The sequence below is a fragment of the Ursus maritimus genome, unplaced genomic scaffold, assembly GCF_017311325.1.
Source record: "Ursus maritimus isolate PB19 unplaced genomic scaffold, ASM1731132v1 scaffold_12, whole genome shotgun sequence".
Classification (NCBI taxonomy): Eukaryota; Metazoa; Chordata; class Mammalia; order Carnivora; family Ursidae; genus Ursus; species Ursus maritimus.
In genome coordinates, this window is record NW_024423564.1 from 42182600 (window position 1) to 42193313 (window position 10714).

The 10714-nt window shown below is 37.1% G+C and overlaps 1 non-coding gene across 1 annotated transcript; it reads right to left on the bottom strand.

Annotated features, from left to right (window-relative positions):
• Positions 1-7873: 7873 nt before the first annotated feature.
• Positions 7874-7946, bottom strand: TRNAK-UUU. The gene has a single exon. It is a non-coding gene; the product is annotated as a tRNA-Lys (tRNA).
• Positions 7947-10714: the final 2768 nt, after the last annotated feature.

The following is a 10714-nucleotide window of genomic DNA, read 5'->3' on the forward strand; positions in this document are numbered from 1 at the left end:
TGGAGCCTGATTTGGGGTTTGATCCCACGACCCTGAGATCATGACCTGAGCTGAAACCAGGAGTCTGACACTCAACCGTGTCGCCCAGGTGCCCCTGGAAATGGTTTTTTAAAATATTTTAAACATTTCTCAGATCCTACCTGCTTTCTTTCTTTCTGGCTTTGGGGTGAGACAGATATGTGTTAAAATTCCAGCTATAGGATTTTGAGCTAAACTTAACCTTGTTGAACTTTACTTTCCTTATGTGAAAAATGAAGACAATAATACCTACCTCACAGGACTATTGTGAGGATTAAAGAACATAACAAATGGGGGTGCCTAGGTGGCTCAGTCGTTAAACCTCTGCCTTTAGCTCAGGGCGTGATCCCAGAGTCCTGGGATCGAGCCCCTCATCGGTCTCCTCTGCTGGGAGCCTGCTTCTTCCTCTCCCACTCCCCCTGCTTGTGTTCCCTCTCTTGCTGCCTCTCTCTCTGTCAAATAAATAAATAAAATCTTTAAAAAAACTGTTTAAAAAAAAGAGAACATAACAAATGGCAAAGTGTATAGCATCATGTAATACGAATTCAATAAATGCTCATTTCATTTCCCTTTTTCCTTTTCTCCTTCATTGATTTCTCTCTGCTGCTTCCCTCTCCCTCCTTCCTTTCTTCCTCCCTGCCTTCCCCTAGTTCCTTTTTTCTGGAAATGGGAGAACTACAGAAAATTAGAATCATAGTCAAGGCAAGCTTTTTCTTAAAGCAAAGGTGCTCTCCCCAGTTTGCTTCTGTGTCAGCCTTTTTTTTCATACTCCCTTTCCTCTGCCCTGTTTGTTCCCACATCTGACTATGTTTACATTCAGTTTCCCACACTAGCTTGCCTGAAATCCAATTATGCTGCCATATGCCTGATGGTCAACATGTATTCTGTAGCAAGGTAGCAAAAAAGGAAGGGAGTGAGAACAGGCAAACCTGCGAGTGCCAGAGGCAGTAAAAACTCCAAGAGATTGTGTTGATTGCAGATGGTTGTTCCAGGAGCAGAGTCTTTGGAATGACATTCAGAGCACTTTTAAAAAAGAAAAAGGGGAAGGTCACAGCTGTTTGTTTTTCTTGCTCTTGACTATTAAGGATGCTCTTTCATTGTCTTTCAATCAGGCTATGTTGCAGTGTATGTCTAACCAGCATTTGAATTAATATTTAAAACAAGCCTAGCCTGAACAGAAGAGCTGAGCCACATAACTGAATGAAGACAAAAAATCATAAAAATATGTTAATTATCAAAACACCATCTGAAGGAAAGGGCTCTCCTGACACAGGCCATCTTGCCTCAGGGCAGAAAGTAAGCTACCAGAAGCGAAGCAACTACTGATGAGGTTTGGATTAGATAGTAGACCAGGTGACCAAGAGTAAAGAAGAACGTCTTCAAGAGTGTTTGGCTCAGGGTGAGACAATTTTTTTTCTAATCTACCACTGACTAACTTTGTGACTTTGAGCCCTCAGGTTGCAAAATCTATTGGTAAAACAAACTGTTACATGCTTGCAAATTGTTGCTATTGATATTATTTCTTTGGTTTAAGGCCAAATTTTTGTTTAGGAGGGTGGTTGGAGAGTTTACCTCCTTTGAGAACCTCTGCTCTAATGAAAGAGATATGACAGGGAGATGGTTGTCTATATACCTCTAGACTTGCCCATGGAGTTACCATGAGACTATAATAACATAATCACAAAATTACTCTATTCCAAATTGAGTTTCCATTCATTCGTTAAACATTTTATTGAATGTCTGCAGGCACTGTGCTGGACTCTGAGTGTACATAGATAAGTACGACTTGATCTCTACCTCCAAGGAGCTTGCTTTCTACTAAAGGGGAAAAGTAATGCTTTAGCAGTTCATTTCCATACAAAGCTAAGTGCAATGATACTTGGCAAATTAATACAAATTGCAATAGGACTGCAGAGATGCGACCTTCCCATTCACCCTAGGAAGTTAGTTGAGGATTCGTTGAGAAAGGTGTTATGGTATAAGACTATATTTCAAATCATCAAACAAAATTAACCTCGCTGATGTCTAAACTATAAAATTTCGATAGTGTATTTCCTGTCTATTGTTTGTTTTCTTTATATGTACATAATTTTTGGATGTGACTGATGTTTCTCTAATGCAGTGTTTTCTCAAAGTATCATTACCTGGAACAGCAGCATCAGAGGCATCTGGGAACTAGCTAGAAATGCAAATTCTTGGGCCCCACCTCAAGCCTACTGAATTGGAAGCTCTGGGGATAGGGCCCAGCAATCTCTTCTTCCCACTAGAATCATGTCAAATTTGAGAACCACTGCTATAATAATTCACATATTATTTCCTATATGTTCTATAAAGTATTTTTTATAAATATGCATAAAATAGTGTTTTTAAAAGCAGGATATCATCTATATATTTATATGAATTATGCACGTGCTCAGTATCTTTATACATTATCTCATTTAATCTTCACAATAGCTCTGAGAAACTTAGTGGCTCTCACTTCTGGGTTAGCTTCCAAATACCTGTGAAGCATACAAGTACTATTTGTCTAGACCTTGCCTCATACCCACTGAGTCAGAGACTAGAGTTTCTCATTTGTATTGTGATTGAGAATCACTGAAGTAGGTATTCTTATTTGTATATTTTACATACATGAAAATCGAGGTTTGGAGATGATATACAATTTGACTAGGGTTCTGACATAGGATGAGGCTGAACAAATATTACATTATTTGCTCAGCAAATACCTACTGACATTGAACGATTGCTTAGACTGACTTCAAGGACTGTGCTCCTAATCATTCAAATAAATTCTTCTTATGTAATCTACCAGAAAAAAAATATTTTTTTTAAAGAGAGAGAAAGCTAATATTTGCAAAGTGATTTACAGTTCCATGACAAAGCATCCCAATGTTGTTATGATTGCTGTTATAAATTGGAAACCAAGACTGAGTGAGTATAAGCGATTTGCCTAAAATTACGCAGTTAGTAAATCCCCGGGGCCAAGAGTGTGAATCCAGATTTTCTGACTCTGGATTTCAGCTTTTCCCCCTCTGGATTTCAGCTTTTCCCCAATTCTACTTAATTGCATTTTTATGTATAAAACTAGAATAAGGAAGTTAGTTACATGACAGTTACAGGATAGTTTATCTTCCTGATCATTAAGTTTACTTAGAAATTGTAAACAAAATAAAAGTAACATAGTGTCTATATTTGGATTTTATTTTCCCAAATCTTAAGGAAAACGTCTGTGAATTATCCATCTTCTAAATATGAGGACTGTAGCTTTTTAAATTTGCTAATAGATATACTGGTAGTGTCCTAATTCATTGCTAGTGCAGAATACATTTGCCAATTTTATTATGGTATGGATTTAATATTCTAGTTGATATGGTACCTGGACTAGTTTGCCAGTGTAGCAATTGAAGCAGATGGGTTTATTTACACCAGGAAGAGTGCAGTTAGGATAATGTGCTATTCTTTCTATTGACCTTTTAATTACCTTTGCCTTATGCCCTTTCTACCTGGGTTGAATCATAAAACAGTTCAATAAAAGGACGGTTTCTAAAGAAACAGAACCATTTAGAGTGAGGACCTTCAGCCCCTTATTTTGGATTTCTCCTTTCGAGGTAGTTGGATGGCAATAGCATCATACGTCATAGCATTATAAGAGTTTTATTCAAAAATCACTTTACATCTATAACAACATAAAGAATGGAAGATGTTCTGTTGTTTTAAATATTTGAGAACTCAAAGCTTTATTCAAAAATCACTTTACATCTATAACAACATAAAGAATGGAAGATGTTCTGTTGTTTTAAATATTTGAGAACTCAAAGCTTAGGACACTGGGTGACAGTTACCGCCACACTTCAAAGAAGAAGTGCTAGACACAACCCCACAGGAATTACTGAAAGTGGGTCAGATCACTAATCCTGTCATCTGTCTCTGGTCTATTTAGAAGAGACATTCATTTAAGATCCTTTGAAGGGAATTCATAGGATTTGAAAACAATATGGCATTTCCTTTTATTCTTTTACAGGGAAGGAAGGGAGATGTTTCCCTCATCCTCAAGTCAAGTGCTGGGGAGTGCAAGAGTACTGCTTATAAAAGTTAGAGTTATGGGGGTGGGGGCGCCTGGCTGGCCCAGTTGGTTAAGCATCTGCCTTCCGCTGAGGTCATGATCCCAGGGTCCTGGGATCGAGTCCCATGTCAGGGCTCCCTGCTCAGCCGGGAGCCTGCTTCTCCCTCTCCCTCTACCACTTCGCCTTGCTTGTGCTCTCTCTCTCTGTGTGTCAGATAAATGAATAAAATCTTAAAAAAAAAGTTAGAGTTATCTGTGAAATGGTGGATTGGCCATCTCAGGCTCTGGCTGGATGTTTGCAAAATGGCAGAGACTAGAGGTCTTTTCCCATGCCTCTACCTTAGGAGATTGTGAGCATTTTCTTAAAAGAATCTGACATGTGGACCCCCATAATTTGGAGCAAAGTATGATCATAACAGCTCTCTGCTTCTCCTCTGGAGAAGACTAAAGATAGGAAACTAAGTAGAGCCCTTGACTGCAGGGCCAGGAGGAAGGGGTCTGCAATTCCTCAAACTGCACTAGCATTGTAATTCCTGTGAACCAAGTGAACCCCATCAAAGAGGGCTGCGTACTGTGGCAAAGCTGAGAGGGGCTGGATAAAACAGGTCAGTTGAAGAGTTCACTGTTGCAGGAAACATGTAAACAATATAACTTTGTTGAGGATCTCCCAAAACTCCACAGATGCATCTTGTGAGATATTTAGAAGACAATCACGCAGAGTGCATTCGATAGTCAAATGATAACCCTAAACAAGACTTTGGTTTTTGATGTTGCATCTCCCAGGATCCAGAAATGAATGGGGCAAGGATGGGGGTGGGGTGAGGAAGGAAGAAAGGAGCATAACAGAACAGAACAGAGCCCTCCTCCTTATCCTCCTACTGCTTCTCTTCCCACACACCAGGAGTCATTTCTGAGTTGGAGGGAAGGGAGAAGCTCCAAATCTTGTATGACATTAATGCTTTGATTTAGACAAGACCAATCTTTTTAAAAATACCTGATAGCGAAACTGTTATGAAAAGATATCTAGAAGAGATGCTGTCAAGTGTAGAGGACGGGAGACCTGACAGAGAGTGTTTGGATGAAGTGATCAGAGAAAAATGAAACTCTTTCTTGATTGCTACTGCATCTAGTTCATGCAAAAATGGATAAGGAAGGTCCTGCTTTCATTAACAGACACTTGTAAGGAAAGGAAAAAGATAGAAGAGGATTCTACCTCCTGAATTATAAACAATTTAGAAAATTAATGTATAGGAACACTTCATTTAAATGAGAGGCTGAATTAGATCATTTCCATGATACCCTCAAACTTCAAAAATCTATGCCTTTTTGGGGTGTGTGTGTGACTTTTTAATGGGTTGTGGGTTGTGCCAAAATAATTTGTCAGCTCCAAATATGCTATAAGTGGAGCTCAAATATTCTTTTTGGAATACTGTCTACCTTTCCCATATGATTGCATCCCATATACATCATTTTTTTGAGTTATTAGAGGAGAGATTTCATTATAAATTCTGAAATTATATTCTTTATTGCTGACAATGCAGCTTTTAAATTGTTGGTCCTAATAGTGGTATTAACTAGTTGGCATTTTTATTATTTTATGCCAGTGGTCCAAAATGACTCAAGTCTTTTGAATATAGGCCAGTTCATTACCTGGCTCCATCATTTCTTTAAAGCCAAGATACACCATGGAACAATTTTAACAGATAGATCTCATGACCGGTTTTTAGACAATGAGCATTGGTTTTTGAAAAACTTGATCATATATTGTAATGTAAAGTGCTAGGTTCTCTTCCAATTTCTGTTTTAAGCCTCTGTCTACTAATGCTAATGGTCTCTTTAGGTAATGAGAGAATTAAATCATTGGAGTCATTATATGTTGAATGTGGCTGTTTTCATCAGCCTTCAGGGTCTGGCCTGTCTGAGTTTTAAATGGGCAAAATTGAACAATACCATTTGTTTTTAAAACTTTCATTGCCTTAGGATATTTCTAACTTTTTGACATGTACTTAGAGCTAGCCATCATGGGTAGTAGGTATCTGAAAAAACCTTTTCTCCCCATAGGCAATTTTAGATTTTGATTAAAAAAAAATACTCTCTGAAATATTCTAAGTTACTGATCCTAACACATTATTCTCTCTAGGCCCAACAAATCCTTAAGCAGAATAACTCGTAGGGTGTCATGGTCCTTTCTGCTAATAAGCCTGGTTATCTAGTGCTTACCCTGTTTCTTCTCCATGAACAGATGACTATAAACGACAAAAAGTTGAGGGGCAACGTAAGAAAACACAAAAACTTGCATCTGACTCTCAAATTGCAAGTTTTAGAGCAGTCATGTGAGAAGCGCACCCTATCTGTTTTACAGGGTGGTAATTTATTGTTCAGGATGCTGCAAATTTTGCTTCTTATTGTCTAGGCTCATAAATCCTACAACTGTCCAAAAATATTCTTTAAAGCTTAACTTTGCATTTTGCCATTTTATTTTTTGCATCTTATAAAAATAGTATATCTGGGACTTAGATTTGCATTTTTGACCCTAGAAATATAATCTTTTTACTCTATGCTGTAGGTAGTTTTTTGTTGTTGTTTATTATTTTGGGAAGTGCCTGAGTAAGACTCTGCTTTTAACATCTTATCAATAGATGCTTACGTAATGTGAGTACAACCCTAGAGACTTGCTCACCAGATTGTTTCCAATTTTCAAACAGTTAAAAATAAACACGCCAAATGCAATACTCACTCTTTACAAGCTGAAATATTAACATACAGAAGCTTGATTTGAGATTTTAAAAGCTAGCCTTTTGTGTTTCTTCCCTGAATTCCTCTTTCTCCCCCCTCCTGTTTGGCAGATTGAGATAGGCTGACTACCTTTATTAGTGTAGATAATTAAATTTTGGCTTCCCAAAATTTTCTCTTTGTTAAAGGAATGTCTAGAGTCATTTTAGATTTGTTCTTTTATATATATTTGTTCTGGCTTCTCCAAACCCTATCTATTGAGGAAACTATTTTCATCTTCTGTCATTTCAAAGACATTCCAAGGTCTTAACCCATTATATATGACTCTTGACAAGAGGTGTAATTAGTAAGAAAGTCATCTCTTAAATTCATTGGGTCAATGAAAAGAATGGCATCCATTTAGAATTCCTGATCAAGAGGAATATATTGGTGTAGGGAAAAGAGTGAAGACGATCTTTTTAAAGTATTTTGCTTGGGCTTAGAATTTATTCTTATTCTAAATCTTCTGACTTGACTTAAATTTATATATTTTGGCCAAATCTAGCTGATTTGTCAGGACATTTCCCTTCATTCTGAGTTACTTTCTGTAGTTTCCCAAGTGTGACACATTCCTGATTACAGCCAACTCTTTCCTGGTAAGTTAATGGTCATAATTCAGAGTCCATTTCATTTCCTGACTGAAATCCCTACCTTCAGGATTTAAACTGCAGATTTTAATTCTTTGGTTTATAATGAGCATTTAAAGCTCAGAGATCCCAGTTTTTAATCAAGAATACTGTTATTGATTAGAATATTTATGATAATATGTACCATTTTAGTCCACATGTAGATTTTGTATGTTAATGTTTTTATATTTCAAATGCTATATTTGGCAACATGGATTTTTTTTGAAACTTAAATTACTTTGTAAAAATGTATATGGTACAATATACTTGTATTTATTGGTTAGGTAGGAGAATGAGGCATTTGATACATAAAATCTTGGGTAATTAAAGATTATTATGTATATATTATAAGTCAGGGCTTTTTTTTTTTTTTTTTTTTTGTGAGAAGGCTCCATGCCCAATGTGGGGCTTGAACTCACAACCCTTAGATCAAAAGTCACATGCTCTACCAACTGAGCCAGCTAGGCACCTATATATTATAAATTAGTAACTGAGTTAGCAAAAATTATATTACAACAAAATGCCTATACCACCAGAGTTATGCAAAACAATCAAGGCTTTCTAATAGTGAGTCAGAATAAATAGCATGAACATTTGCTATCATTGTGCTATTGATATGGAGAGGTGCTAATTAAAAGAACTCTAGCAGTGTTGGATTCCAAACAGTCACCTGAGTACTGTTCATATTTTTGACTTATGATCCTGTTTTGTATGGAATTTAAAAAAAGCAAAGAGAATGATAGAAGAAGATAATGGCATGCTAGATTGTTTTCTTTGCTCTTTCTGTAATTTATTTCAGAGCTTGTGTAAAATTCTTCTAAGTAATTGTTTAAACTCACTTAGCTCATAACCTTTAAGAAATCATAGAAAATGATTAGAGAAATATATACAAATTATATATCACTAGGAATTTTTGTAATTCTCCTTAAAATATACTTAGGTCAAATGTATTTAGAGACTGTTTAAAGGGCATAAAATATGTATTTAATGGCTATTAGAAACTAGTTTTTAACCGATCATCCTTGTACGGAATGTCTTTGAACGTTTATAATCATGAGTTTTTTAATGTTAGATTAATTGCATATTGAGAACAAAAAAACCCCAAAACATTAAGGAATAATAAACTGCTTTGAAGCTAAAACAATCTATGATCAAAGTATATACTGAGGAGACTTAAAAAACTAGAAGTTATTACATAAATGAATACACTGAATAAATAATAGCTAATACTTATTATATACCTAGTATGTATCAGACACATTTTTAAATATTTTGTACTTATTAAATTATTAAATTGAATTATTTAATAAATACTTATCGTGAATCGTCTCTGATGTGTATTAGTTTAGACTCTGGGGGATATATACTAGATAATAAAAAAAATCCTCTGCTCTCTGGTAATTTGTATTATAGTGGGAGAAGACACACAATAATTAAAATTAATAAGTAAAACAGCACGTGTTACATGGTGATAAGTTTTTTGGTTAAAAAAAAAAGGAGGAGAGGAAGAAACGGTGTGTAAGTGAATGTGGGAGTTCTTTAATTTTAAAAAGGTTAGTCAGGGAAGCCCTCATTAAGACCATGACAATTGAGCAAAGATCTGAAATAGGTGCCAAAGACATCTGGATAGTTGGAAGAAGAAAGGCTAAGAAACAGGAACAGATGCAAAGGCCCAGAGGTAGGAGTAGTTTTGCACGTTCATTCCTGGTATATCAGAGAAGCCCAGGGAGCAGGAACAGAGCAAGCAAGGAGAAGACTAACAGGAGATGAAGTTAAGGAGAAATGAGGGACCTGACCATATAGACTTAGGCTTTTGTTTCATTTTATTTATTTATTTATTGATTGATTGATTGATTGATTTTATTTATTTATTTGACAGAGCGAGAGAGCACAGCAAGGGGAGCAGTAGAAGGAGAGGGAGAAGCAGGCACACTCTGAGCAGGGAGCTCCATGCAGGGCTCGATTCCAGGACCCTGGAATCATGACCTGAGCCAAGGCAGATGCCCAACCATCTGAGCCACCCAGGCACCCCCTATTTTATTATTTTTTAAGGATTTGTTTATTTTAGAGTGGGGGGAGAGGGGCAGAGGGAGGGGAAGAGAGAAACGTAGGCAGACTCTGCACTGAGCACGAAGCTCTGAGATTCCATGACTCTGAGATCACAACCTGAGCAGAAACCAAGAGTCAGTCGCCCAACCGACTGGGCCCCAGGGGCTCCCTGGCTTGGCCTTTTATTTTGGGGGATATATGAAGGGTTTGAGCAGTGAAGTGACACAACCTGACTTACATTCTAACAGGATTCCTCTGACTGCTGTGTTGAGAATAGACTGTGGGGAGCAAAAATCAGAAGAGGAAGTCAGTTAGGAAGCTGTTGTAGCCTAAGCAGAGATTATGGTTCTTGGAATGGAATTCTGTAGTGTGGAGTATAGTGAGAAGTGGCTGGATTCTAGATGGTTTGGAAGGTAGAGCCAATAAGAATGTGCTGTCTGAGAGGAAAAGAAGAATCAATTATGACTCAAGGCTTTTGCCCTGCACAATAGAAAAAAAAAATTATGGTGGAGATGTGGAGACTATGGAAATAGCAGGTTTGGAAGGGGGAGATCAGGCATTCATGTTGGATATAGTCAATTTGAGATGCTTGTTAGATATCCAAGTAGAGATGAATCCTCACTACTACAGTCCTATGAGGTAGTTAGTATTATTGTCCCTTTTCTGCAGACAAGGTATCAATCTAGAAAGGTTAATTTCTCTTTATTCACTCAGAAAGTAATAGGGGTAGGATTCAAACCCAGGCTGTCTGACACCACAGATCTTGATTTTAAACACTGAGGTATCTACTTTGGAGGAATTTAGAAATGAGTATGGTCATGTCGAGTTATATAAAATCATACGTGGAAAAGTCCTACCACCCATGAGATCCAGGGCATCTGGCTGTATAGATGGCTCTTTTTAAAGGACCATTTATAAAAACTTAAGTGGTTTGCTCTATCTCTGTCTGTGTCTGTGTCTATGTCTATCTCTATCACTCTTCACCTTTATCCCAGAGAGCTAGTTCTCTATATCTGTTTAGCTGGAGTGGGAAAGTTTTCCATACTACATAACTTTAAATAACTGTGGCAATAGTTCCTATTTTGATCACTCTATTTCTGTCACTGTTTGTGTCTTGCCTCTTAATCTCAAGCATTCCAGTATCTTAGATTCAGAGAAGCTCCAGTGGTTCCTGATTACTTCCTGA